The sequence below is a fragment of the Pangasianodon hypophthalmus genome, chromosome 3 (genome assembly GCF_027358585.1).
Source record: "Pangasianodon hypophthalmus isolate fPanHyp1 chromosome 3, fPanHyp1.pri, whole genome shotgun sequence".
In the NCBI taxonomy this organism is placed as follows: Eukaryota; Metazoa; Chordata; class Actinopteri; order Siluriformes; family Pangasiidae; genus Pangasianodon; species Pangasianodon hypophthalmus.
The window spans coordinates 6,091,967-6,105,133 of record NC_069712.1 but is presented as its reverse complement, the minus strand read 5'-3'; the positions used below and the strand labels follow the sequence as shown (position 1 = coordinate 6,105,133).

The following is a 13,167-nucleotide window of genomic DNA, read 5'->3' as shown; positions in this document are numbered from 1 at the left end:
AAATATTGGCCAGTACCTGCTACTGATTTGGTACTAACCTGCTGTTTATGCTGCGTCATACTCGGAGGACAACGCTATCCACCCTCTTCCACACACGTTAGCGCACAGACGCCCATGATTGGCTAGCGTCGCTGTGATGGACAGAGGAGAGAGAGTATGCCGTCCATCCCACCCAGAGAGCACGGCCAATTTTGTTCTCTTGAGCAAAACGGATGGTTGTGGAATCATCGGGATTCGAACTCGATGATAGTGTGAACGTTTTTCTTTTGCTTGTCAGTATTTTTTATAATTACAACTCTGATTGGAAGCAGCTGGGTAGATTTTTTTTTTTAAACTGAATTCTCAAATTGTAAAGTGTTAAAATTATTCAGATATTTTTCTCCTTCTTTTCAGGATGTAAAAAAAAAACACAGGCTTGATATAATATAGGAATAGTAGGTTATATCATTTTGATATAGTAGGTGATATAGGTATGTTGGCAATCATATACTGTGACATATATCATAGAAATGCCTTCAAGTGTACTATATATATGATTTTAATAATATAATACATATATTTAATTCTGAAACGTGACAGGTTAAATAATCTATTTAGAGATCGATGTTGAAGCGACATGAATGCTTTTAAAGGTTATTATGAAAGCAGCAGTGTGAGGTGTGTTATAACTTGTAGCATGTTGGTCTAAAACCCTGGCTGGGAAATAATGTGCGCTTGAGTAAATAAATAACAATGTAGTTCCAGAATCCTGGCTCGTGTGTGTGTAGTGCAGTGATTACAGGATAATAGGCCCTGTTTCCCAAAAACATTTATGTGCAAAGCCGTCTGAACTCTGAATTCCCTCTTTTCCTGCTAGGTCAAAATATGGTAACTTGGATGCAACTGGGTCAGTTCTGGTAAGAAACGATCTGTAGAGGAAGAAATCGCAAGAATGTTTTGTTAGAATGAAGGAATATCATGTACCAACAGTCTTTGGAGACTGGAGTGACAAGATGAAAATACTTCACATTTTTGTGGTTTGTGTCGTTCAAAACAAAGCTCCAGACACCCTGTATATAAGTGAAATAAAGTATTTCCAAGAAGTGTGTGTGTGAGAGAGAGAGAGAGAGAGAGAGAGAGAGAGAATTTGTGTATATGCATGCACCAGCAGTGTGTTTCCACATTTACATGTTTGCACTCCCCCCCCGCCATGATCGCGTGACAGTTTGTATACACACACACACACACACACACACACACACGTGATTGTCAGAAATGTCCTGTGCCCTGCTCTGGTACTTAAAGCAAAAATCCACCATGAACCACTTGCACAGTAATATTTATAATTAATTGACCACCCGGTTATACTGTCTCCTCATCCTCCTAATCCTAACCCACTAACCTCTCAAAGGAATAACGAGTCAGCACCAGAATTGCTAAACCCATCAGAAATATTTCAAGATAAGCACGTGTTTCATGGTTGAGTTTTCCTTTAAGGGGGAACTGGGAGGTCATGATTACCCCACACAGGAAACCGTTACAGGGAGAACCCTTCACCTCAGCTCTATATAATGAGACTGCAGTCTCCTGATAAAGCCGCATACTCCTTAAACCTAACAGACGTCTCCATCTTCTAGCTTCTGTTGGAATCTAAGAGGTATGCTAAATACTAACCATCTTTCCATCCTCTCTAGCTGTAGAAGACCCAGACAGTTTCTCTTAAACTTTCTCCTCCATGGTAACAGATTGATTGATTGATTCTTGTTGTTCTTTTCTCTCTCCCACTCCTTCTTGGACAGTGGCGGATGTGTGAAAGTGTTGCATGGCTGCCAAGGCGTATTGAGAGCAGGCTGGGTCAGGCGTACTCTCAGCTGAGTTACTGCTCTAATTTAATAACCTCTAAGGAGCAGGGTGAGCCAGTGTGTCAGTACATCATGCTTTGTCACTGTGTATGTGCTGCTTCCAGCAGGTCAAAGCTGTGCACTTTTACACCCAGTGTGGGAGTGTGTGGCATACGACAGAGACGGGTGATGACCCGAGAACAGGCCTCGTACTTACAGAGCGTTCAGGACAAACGGAGCAGTAATAAGTAGGGCTTAGTCAACAGAGTTGGTGATGCTGATTATGAAGAATTGTTTGTGGAGTTTTATTGTTGATGCTTAAACAGCAGCAAACTGTATAAAGGAAAAACCATGGCTTTAAATTTCAGGCAAGATATAATACATCACAGAATGCAGCTGGGCTGATGTGAAGCTTGAGCATTCCCAGCATGTTTAATAAACATTATATAGCTCAATCGTTTAATAAAACACAAATTTGCTTATACCACAGCAGTTTGACTTCGATTCCAAATTTTTACGTATTAAAAAATGACACATTATACTTTTAATCCATTTATAGTTATATTCGATGTTGTCAAGTCACAAAAACAAGTTTGTTCCTGTTATCACCTGCGGTCTAACAGCCATAAACAGCCGTTCCCTCACTTTCTCTTAAAGATAATAAGATGAAAAAAGCAGATTGTGCCCAAGAAACTGCAAAGCCCCGATTCATCAGACTTTACTGTTACGAAGCTCTGACACTGGAGACTCCTTCCATAAACGTTAAATAAAGAACAGAAAACTTCACCATATCAACAATTACACCGTTTTGTGTGTTAAATAACAACACTTTATTATTTGCTGTAGATTATTTGTAGCGCTTGCAATAATTGCACAAGTCTCTGTGTATGTTGTTACTACAGAAACGATAACGTATTAGAACGAGTGCATTAATATAAGCCTGTGTTAGTCTTACAAGCAGAGCTGCTGTTAGAGCTTCTACTGCTGTTAGAGCTGCTGTCTTGGTATTCTACTGAATAATAAGAATACGCAGTGTGTAGCTATAAGCATGAACTGAACACTAAATGAAACAAATAACCAAATAGATACAAAAAAATAAATGAAATGTAACTATATGCAAGGCAGATATGTAAACATACTTGTGTGTGTGTACTGACTTTGCCTCAGGAAAGGTTGTTTTTGTTACTTATTGACAGTTTTTCTCTATGTGTAATCTAGTAATATAGGGTGTGTGGTGGTGTTGGGTTGTGTAGGGGTGAAAGGTGAGACTGGGGAGTGGGTGAGATCAGTTTTAATGTTTTAAACTCTTTCATTCTCTTTAACTTTGTATAGAACTCTGAACTCATTCAAAAGCTTCTGAACTCATTCAGATGCCTCTAAGAGGTCATGTAAATGCAGTATATTTCTGTTACGGCTTAAGACACACAATAATGATCTCAAAATATTGATTGATATTATCGGATATTCAGTTTTCATGCAGGATTTATCTAACCGGTAACGTGTTTATTAGAAACATGAAGAGCCTTTCAGCAGGTTTCACTTCTGCACCGCTAGGCCACAGCTGTGGTTGCAGATGTTTTGTGAGGTTTGTGTCTGAGGAAATTTGTCTTTGCCGACTGCGGTCTAACTGACCATTAGATGCAAAAAAAATTCCCTGCGTTCTGCTGAAATCTCTTACAACACAGAAGTAACTGCTTTTAAGTGATGGTTTCATTTTACAGCTTGACTTGTGATTCCCAGCACTTCATATTGGTTTTGACGTTTTCTTGTGTTTAGATGTAAAATCTGTCTTTCCAGCTGCTTTTGCTGTTTCATTTAAGCAGAGGCCACGGTGAGTTTAGAAGGACATCGAGAAGTGACTGTAAGATAAGTTTTATATGTTCCATGGCAAGAACAAGCTGAGACGAGGACAAGGCCGACTGTCACCCTGAACTCGTACTTTTCTTTTTCAAAACATGTCCAAGGTCAAACAGCTTTTTCACATCACACTGAACATAAATATCCTGAAGAAACGAAAACAGAGACGACGATTTCTCTCTCTCTCTCTCTCTCTCTCTCTCTCTCTATCTCTGTCTCTCTGCCTCTATCACCTCTCTCTGTCTTGCTCTGTCTCTCTGACTTTGTCTCTCTCCATCTCTGTCTCACTCTCGGTCTCTCTCTCTCTCTCTCACTCACTCTCTCCCTCTCTGTCTTGCTCTGTCTCTCTGACTTTGTCTCTCTCTGTTTGTCTGTTTCTCTGTCCCTCTGTCTGTCTCTCTGCTCTGTTTCTGCTGTTCTCTCTCTGTCACTGTCTCTCTCTCTCGTTCTGTCTCCCTCCATCTCTGTGTCTCACTCTCGGTCTCTCTCTCACTCACTCTCTCTCTCTCTCTCTCTCTCTCTCTCTCTCTCTCTTTTGGAATGTGTGAAGGTAGACCCAGCAGTCTGTCCTCAGCAGTTATCAATGCTGTATGTGCTCTTTTGATATGTACAGTGCTGTTTGGCCATTCAGTGCTCAAGGCCAGCGGTGGCTCTGCGAAAGCAAAGCTTTTTGAAGCTAAAACACGAGGGCGAGAGATAAATGTCTGAAGAGAGCGCTGATTGTGAAGAGAGAGAGAACCCGCCCTGCCGATTCTCAGTCACCGTGACCTTTACGAGGCTGATCCATTTGCGCATCTGCCTCCGTCACACTGTTGCTATCGCTGTCTTAGGACGTGTGAAAAGCGGACGTAAAAATAGACACAGATGTAAAAACCCCTGCCTTTTTCTTACTTATAACACAAAACAAAGGCTGATTATTCTGGCTGTTGAAAGAACACAGAGGCGCTTTTGTGGCCCCTCCTTGTCCGTTCCCCCCTTTCGCCATGCACCTCGTCAACCCGGCCTCGGTGGCCAAAAACTCTGACGCTGTGGAGTGAGATTCTTTTAAGAGCATCATTGTTCCTCCTCCGGCTCGGGGGCTTTCTGCGCTGCTGGCTGGCATGGGGGGATTTTAGTGGTAGTGCCATGGAGGAGGCTTTCAGCCTGATGCACCATGGAGGACAACGACGACGACGACGACGATGATGATGATGATGATGATGACGGCGATGATTATGATGACATTCTAGAATTGTTATGCAGCTCGATGATAGTGGTGGGAATCTCGAGGCCGCACACAATTCGATTGTGATTCACAGTGCCAGAATGAGGTTATAAAACCATTGCACATACACTTTGTGAAGCATTTGATATATGTAGCATATTTTATGATTTTTTTTTTTGCTTCTAAGTGCAAAAAACTAAGTGCTTCTGCTTACTACTTAAAAAAACATCTACTATTATTTAAAGCATCTTGAAAAACTCATCTTCCTACAGTGTTGTCATGACAAAGTACCACGACACTGGCACAAATCACTACTGTGGTGCAACGGCTGCTTGTGTGTGTGTGTGTTTTTTTTTAAGGGAGTTATTTGACCCGTGCCTATATACCATAGATAATGTACTGGAGTATGCAGGTCATGATTTTTGTTGTATGTAATTCAAAGCACATGTTTATATGAATGTGCTTGTTTGAATAGTTTCTATAGTAACAGCTTACACAAGGACTTTTTATAAAAATATCTTTAATATGAAGTTTTCTGTGACGAGACATTTATTTAGCATTTATGGAAGGAGTCTACAGTGTCAGCACCTTGTAACAGTCAGAAGTAAAGTTAGAAAGTTGTTCTAAGTCTTGTGGACAGAGGGCTTCTCAGTGTCTCAGTTAAAAAAAAAAAAAAAAAAAAAACACCAAGAGGCTGGTAAAGCAATGAGTGTTTAGATGTGTTATAATGTAAGTGATAACAGGAAGTAACTTATTGCTGTCAGAGCAGTGAGGTTTGGAAGCTAATGGCATTACGAGTCGTACAGCAGAACTCCTCTCACCTGCACTCCAGGAAATCTCTCATCAGCACTTAAAGGAAAAGTGATGAAGCGAATTCTTTCCTGATTATCACTCAAGCCTGCGTGTGTGTTCACTGTATCAAATCCTTTTAGTGTGAGTGTTGCACACTTTGTGTTGTGTATGGACCTGTCGGTTTTGTTTTCGTTACTTTCTTGTGCTTTTTTTCTTTTCCTCGCTGTGAACAGAAGCATGTGATCAGCTGAGTGCCAGAGGGGAAAGGAGAAGTAGGACAGTTTTATTTTTTATTTTATTATTATTATTTTTAAAATTTCTCACTGCATGCAGGTTCAGCGTGCTTCAAATGCAGAACTGAAGCCACAGAGAAGTGAGGCGGTTAGCCACGGTCTCTGGATGAGAAGCACTCACGGAGTGAAGCTTGTTTTCGTGTGTGTGTGTGTGTGTGTGTGTGTGTGTGTGTGGGAGGAGAAAAAGTGTGTTACCCTATCCTATCTTGAGTGAACTGAGATTTAGAGAATATTTCAGACATCTTCCTTATCTCTGCAGTTCAGTAGTTAATTCTGAATTTGAGGTTTTAAACTATTCTACACTGGTTTTGCTTTCTCGTCAGAGAGCGGAAAGGAATGAAGGTATGCCTTATCACATGAGGGTCTTAACGTTTACCTGATCATTTGTTCCCGTTAAGAGTGTTGCATTTGTTTCTCAGCTCTGAGTGGTACTAAGTGGAGCCGTGTGGTCGATATCCGCTTTACATTAGCCAAGCCATTACTACCGAGGCCAGCAGACGATGATGTATATGAACACGTCACTAAACAAGAAAGACAGCAGGCGGAATTAAAGATGTTTTTTTCATTCTTTTTTTTTTTCTGGTACTGTTTATTGCACATTTAGGGACTTTTAGGGAATGTGCCAAAAATACTTACAAAAAAAAACTAAAAATATTTAGTTTTGCTGACAGTGCCAGCAAAATAGTAACGTGTGGGAAGCTGTGTAATTCTCCTTTTATTTAATGTCTACAGAAATAAATTCTGTACAACAAAGTGAATGTCCAGTCAGCTGATTGGTACTGTACATAACAACGGCATCATTCAGTTTTATAAAACTGCTGCTGATATAACCGGAATATCTCAGAAATGTGTATTGTAAGTAAGGAATAAAACACTTGGGTGTGGTGTTATAGAGAAAGAATTAATGACAGGGTAATGTAACCTGAAGCTATGCAGAGCTACTCTTACCACCCCGAAGTTTATTTTCCAACAACATCGCATCCTCAAACTACAGAAATTAGCCTACAGTCACAATTTTTATTTATTCAACAATGATATGCCACACTGTTCGTCCATTTACAGTTACATTTAAAGCTGTGGCACAGCTGCAAAAAACTTACCTCTGACTGTTACACAGCCCTGACACTGGAGACTCCTTCCAAAAATGCTAAATAAACTTCATCATATCAAGAATTGCACACGTTTGTGGAGCGTCCACTGTACGTGTCCCTGCGTCACACTCATACCCAGCTGAACACCGTCCCACTCCCTTTGCAACTTTTTCAATTTCTGTAGTGACTACCTGCATTTTTGCTGATACTATATTTATATAAACATTGTATTTAATTTCTCGTCACTACTATACTCACTACTAACTGCTATGTCCATGTATGATATAAGCTTATCTGTTGAATAATATGTTATAGTTATGTTTACATTCACAGCATTTTATTATATTGTTATTCTTTTGCACTACTGTTATATCGGGAACTGTGAACTAGTCAGCACTGCACTGTCTGTTACTGCGCCTATTGTCCTGTTTTGGTAGTTACTGTACTGTCTTGTGCTGTTTGCACACGTTTGCACGTGCACTTTATGTAGTAATGTGTAGTCTCATGTAGTTCTGTGGTGTTTTATGTAGCACCATGGTCCTGGAGGAACGTTGATTCGTTTCTCTGTGTACTGTACCAGCTGTATACAGTAAAGCCACTTGACTTGACTTGAGATGGATGCAAATTTGTAAAAATATTGTCATATTGCCCCTCCCGAACCATCTTGCATTTTTCCAGAATTACAGATTTCTAACAGTGCTGTGCAAATCTTACGTGTTTTCCTAAATAATGTTGTCCATTATTTCCTTTGACAGACACCATTTTCTCAACCTCCAGAATCCCTGTCTTGCACAGAATAATCCACTGTTTTGATATTTTGTCACAACATAATTATAACCCTAACGTCAGCGGCCCCAGCAGACTTTCCCAAGTTGTGCAAACTCGGTGACGCTGCAACTCCTGCAGCATAGTTTTTCTTTTTTTTTGGCAGTTTGCCTTTGTTGCATTTTCCGACTCATATTTCATTCTGTTTTGCTTCAAAGTCTGTTTGATAGATTTGAAGCGAAGCATGTTTCCAGTAGTATTTATTTGGTGCAGAAGAGAGAAAGAGAGAAGGAGGATGAACAGGCGAGTGGCAGGTGTGACCCAGCCCAGGACTTTGCCCCGACATGTCACACACAGCACACACTCGCCACACAAAAGGCATCCCGACACACCCTCCTTACACACTGCTCTGTGTGTGTGTGTGTGTGTGTGTGTGTGTGTGTGTGTGTGTGTGTGTGTGTGTGTGTGAGAGAGACACTGTGAGTGAGCTAAGGGCCCAATCTAAGATGCCTAATGTAATTCCTCTTTACAATTTCATTTCTGAAACTTGATCCTGTTTGTAACATTTCCTCACACCCACTGCTAGTTATGAGGGGTTTTTTTTGGCTAGTTTCTTAAAGTTCTGTTGTGCATGTTATTCTTAAATCATTTATTTATTTATTTATTTTTCTTACAAACTGGCCTCTTATCAGAACAATCTATTGCTGCTGCATCTTGAGCTAATGCTTCATATAGATGTGTGTGGAGTTTGTGCTGTAGCGGTGGCTTGGTTATGCTCAGCGCCTCCCTCGGAGCATCTCCCTGAGTGGGTATAGGGTGTGTGTGCGCGAGAGTTAACTCGGATCTTAATGTGTGTGAGGATCATACGGAGCCGAGAGCAGCAGGTGCGGGGAACAGAGAGATCGATTGAGCTGAGAGAGAGAAGGGATGAGGTCATACACTCTGGGAATGCACTAGCAGAGGGGGAGGTGTGTGTGTGTGTGTGTGTGTGTGTGTGTGTGTGTGTGTGTGTGTGTGTGTGTGTGTGTGTTAGTTAATGCCCTGACAGACTTGTTCTGTTATTAGGAATATGTTGTCATGCTGCTGGTTGTTGACCTCTGTAGCTGTGCTCCTCTTTTATCTGCAGTAATCAGCTTCTTCCACTGATAATGAGAGCTGCTTTTTACACTTCCAAACACTTACATAATGCAATAACTGCCAAGCCAAGCACTAATGTGCTTTTATTTTTTTTCCCCCTTTGTTCTTTTTATTATTTGTGAAAACTGAGAAGCTGATTCCTCATTCTTCCAGAGCCAATTTCAAGTAAAGAAATCCACAAAACCACAAAAGACAAGCTGTATTAACATTTAACAGCTTTATTAATTTTGTCTTTTCCACCCTGTACTGTTTCTCTGTCCACAATATTAACACTCCATGGACTTAACAGCTTCTGTAGAAAGCATACTGATGATGCACTTAACGTTCATGACACATAGCGTAAATGTGATGTATTTAAAATGACCACCAAATATACTGCTGAGGAATAGGGTGCGCTAACTTTTTCTTTGGTAAGGTGCAATGCATTTATCAGCATGATTTCCACTGCCGTTAAATTCACAGAATTTTAATATCGCCTAATTTTATTGGTCAGCTGATATGTTGTTGTCACCCTTGTGTAATACTGGTACTTGGTCCATTGATAGGACTTGAACTTGTGATTATTCTAACTTGTGAATCTTTAAAGAATGTGCAAAACCTTAAACAGCTCTACCACTTGGGAGCCTCCAAAATACCTGAAGTTATACATGAATAAGTGAAAGTTCATTTCTCTTACTCCACTTATTTTAAGCTATGTTATAAATAGCTTTAGACACCCCTCCCACAGGCTACGTAGCATCTTATATCTTTTGTACACTTTTCTGGCCACATGCTTCTGAATCTTGAAGGCTGCAGTCTGATTGGCTCTCTGCACTTCCATGTGTGCACACACAAACGTAAACAATGACAGTGTACGCTTTTAGGAGCTTTGGTTAAAAAAAGCTCACAGCATCCCATCTTTAAAAGAGTTGTGTGTTTGTCAGAATGCTCCAGAAACGGTCTCTTCCTCACATTGCTTGTCGCTGTTTTTGCTGTTTATTTGAATTTGAGAAATGGAAGGAGCTGCTCTGGCTGATACCACACAAAACATATTAGCAGTCCATCCGTCCCTGACAGATCTCACACTTACAAATGATTCAACCATCAGTTCGCTCACACACTCGCCAGCTCTGGTATCCTAGAGACCACAAATCTGAACCACGGGCCTCGTTTGTCCGTTAGCACTCGCAATGCTAAAGCAATTGAGCTGTCAGCACAATCGCTAATAAAATACAAGCTTAATATCCACAAACGTAAGGCTTTTACTACGGGTGGTTTAATAATTAGCTTGAGGTAAAACCCATCTCACAGAACGGCAGGTGGAAATGTTTATACAGATGGCAAGAACTTCTTTTTGTTGGAGAAAAGCCAGAGAGCCAACGTACATGCTCACTCATTACTGTGCCTGAATTTGCATGTGTGTGTGCTATTTTTTGTGTGTACACAGCTGTCTAAGAAATGTAAACACACAAAATTTGAATTATGACCGGATAGAACCGACTGTGGGAATGTATTCATGTGTAGCACCACTTTATTTTATTTCGATTTAATTTTATTTAAACCTATAACTTTTAATGAGCTGTACATTTAAAAATGAAAAATATATACTGTACAGTAAGCACCGTCGGGTTTATATAGCTGACTAACAGTATAATTTACCTCACATGAATGTTTAACATCAGGCGTAAGAACAAAACGCTTAGTATTTAAATAATTCCCTTCTCTGATACAATCCCCCTTGTATTAATATTCTACATCAGTACATATAGAGCTGAGAGAGATTACAATATAATATAGATATTGTGATTAAATACTGTCACAACACCATGTTCTGAAGTATCACAGGAGCTTTTGTAACATGGACCAACAGCCATAAAGGATAGATTTTAAAACTCCTTTTTGTACTGCATGTTTTCCCTTACTTTCCTGAGCGAATTAATTAATTTATATTTCTAGACAACAAAGTGAATAACTGAACTCACAGTGTCTTAAAGTTTGTGAAATACAGCACTGCTGGTTTAAAGGGTTGAGTTGGACAACATCCACAACTTAGTCCTCTGCCTAAACAATTATGTTAGAGGAGATGGAGACGAAGAAAAGGGGTAAATATTTTCTTCCAGGAGAAAGCCCTGGGGGTACTCCACGAAGTGAGCTAACTCGATAAACCAGGCTTATTTCAACAAGCCCGGCTAATTCCCGCCAATTTCCGTTTCACAAAACGAAGCTAATCATAAGCCCAGCAGAGTTACTATGACAACATACGCTTTTGGTCAGGTTAGTTGTGAAGCTCAGTTAGCTTGATGAGTTCTAGTGGCCAAGCAGACACAATACTCAGGAACAGTTATTCAGCCATAGTGCAGGGTGAAAAAAGTGAATACGTGGTGGATCATATACCACAGAAAGGAGAAAATATAATCTATAGTTTACATAAGTATATGTCTTGATTTCGTTGCTTGTAGTAAACTTAGTTTAAGCAAATATCTCATCTTCTAGTTTGAATTATGTTGCACGAATCAATTGACATAGTATTAACGTGATTCATTTACGACTAGTATTAAATGAATTTGACTCAGTTGTATGTAGTAGTGTAGTAGGCAGAGTTCAAGCCTCATAGCTCCAAGGTTCGAACCTGAGCTTGAGTGAGTGCAAGTCAGTTCATTATCGTCGAACCAATGGACGCATTTGAATCAAGTAAAAATTCCCTGACCTTTTTCTTTCAATTCAGTCAAAGCATAGACAGTATAAAATCTACTAAATCTAAAACATCTCTATAATGATATGAACAAGATACGGTAAATAAAAATCTGGCCTTAAATTAGTCCAGATACAAAAAAAAAAACCTCAGTTATATGACTTGGGTGTAATCCATGTGCTTGGTTTGCGATCAGAGATCAAGTATATAGCATGTTCATTTTTACTATAGAACCTAATTTATAAGTATATTATCTTTTCATATTATTTATTTGTTCATTTTATTGATATGCTCTTACATATTTATTCTGTCATATATTTTCTGCCATTGCTGAGGTGTTGCTTTTATTTGCAATGTTTTTATACTCAATGTATAACCTCACTCAGCCTGGATCAACCTGTTGGGCTAAGTCAAGCGAGGCTCCTTCAAATAAGCCCCGCTTTTATTAGCTCGCTTCGTGGAATACCCCCCAGGACTTCATTTAAATCTATATGTGCAGCTGATAACAAGCGCTGGTGACTCGAATGCTGTGCGAAAGTTTGTGCTCTAGCGGTGTAGCTAGAGACAATGTTATTCAAGTTGAGGTGGCATGTTTTGTGCAGCAGTTGCTGGGATGTTCATAAACAGTCAACAGAGTCATCCTATTTACATTTCGATGTTTAAACGCTTCAAACCTCAAGTGATCAAATGAACACGTCTAGTCATGCTTAGCTGGTTACAAGGTAGTGAGAAACCGGATTAACCAATCCAGGTCATGTGTTTTTCCCGTTTCTGTTTGAAAGCCATCTCGCTAAATTGAGCGCAGGTATACCAGCATGACAGGAGATGAAGTACTTTGTGTAAAAACATGAGCTTTTATATAGTATTTATTGCACTTAGTAATATAATAATACAAACCATGTGGTGAGTTTATTTCGTAGTCCGGAGTCAGAGGCTGTGTAGGGACTATAGAGGAATAGTGCATAATTTGAGACATAGCTGCTGAGTTTTGCTATGTTTTACTGGACCTTGATGTAGTATGCTCTCGGTAAGCTCTCTGTACTGTGGTGTGTGCTGTTATTTTCATTTATTTTCACCAATAAAAGGAGTGAAGCGATGTAGGCGTGCTACAGTCTATCTGTGCTAATTCAGATGTCAGTAGTTTTGTTGTGGCTGCTGCAGTTTGGATGTGTGTAGTGGGATTGTGCATTGGCGGCGTGGTTGTGTTGTGTAATGTTTGGAGTGGCGGTTAGGGCGGATGTAGAGCAGGAGCCTGCGCTGCTCAGTACTGTCTGAACGCTTATCAGAGAAACAGAGAGCCTGGGCCTTCAGCGCTGCCTGATAAAGCCCAGACAAACACCAGCCTAACGTGCTGAAGCCTCTGTTTCTCTCACTACAGCAGAGACGCAGCAGAGATGCAGCAGAGACGCAGCGGGCTGAGATGCTCTGTGCATGAAGGACTGCTTGAAATTTGTGCTAGAAATACACAAAAGAATGAAAACACTCACCTTCAGAGACTTACATTATGAAGCACACTGACTTTGGGCTGGGCGATATG

The 13,167-nt window shown here is 40.2% G+C and overlaps 1 protein-coding gene across 12 annotated transcripts in view; it reads left to right on the top strand.

Moving 5' to 3' along the window:
• The window catches only part of gab1 (GRB2-associated binding protein 1), a 63,967-nt gene that overhangs the window by 24,133 nt on the left and 26,667 nt on the right, over positions 1–13,167 (top strand). Inside the window, exon 1 of one of the 12 annotated variants that reach the window (XM_053232364.1) lies at positions 1,280–1,636. The exons of the other annotated variants lie outside the window; for them this stretch is intronic. The gene's annotated coding sequence lies outside the window, so the exon portion shown is untranslated. Of the gene's footprint in view, positions 1–1,279; positions 1,637–13,167 lie in introns of those variants that run through there. 12 annotated transcript variants of the gene reach the window in all.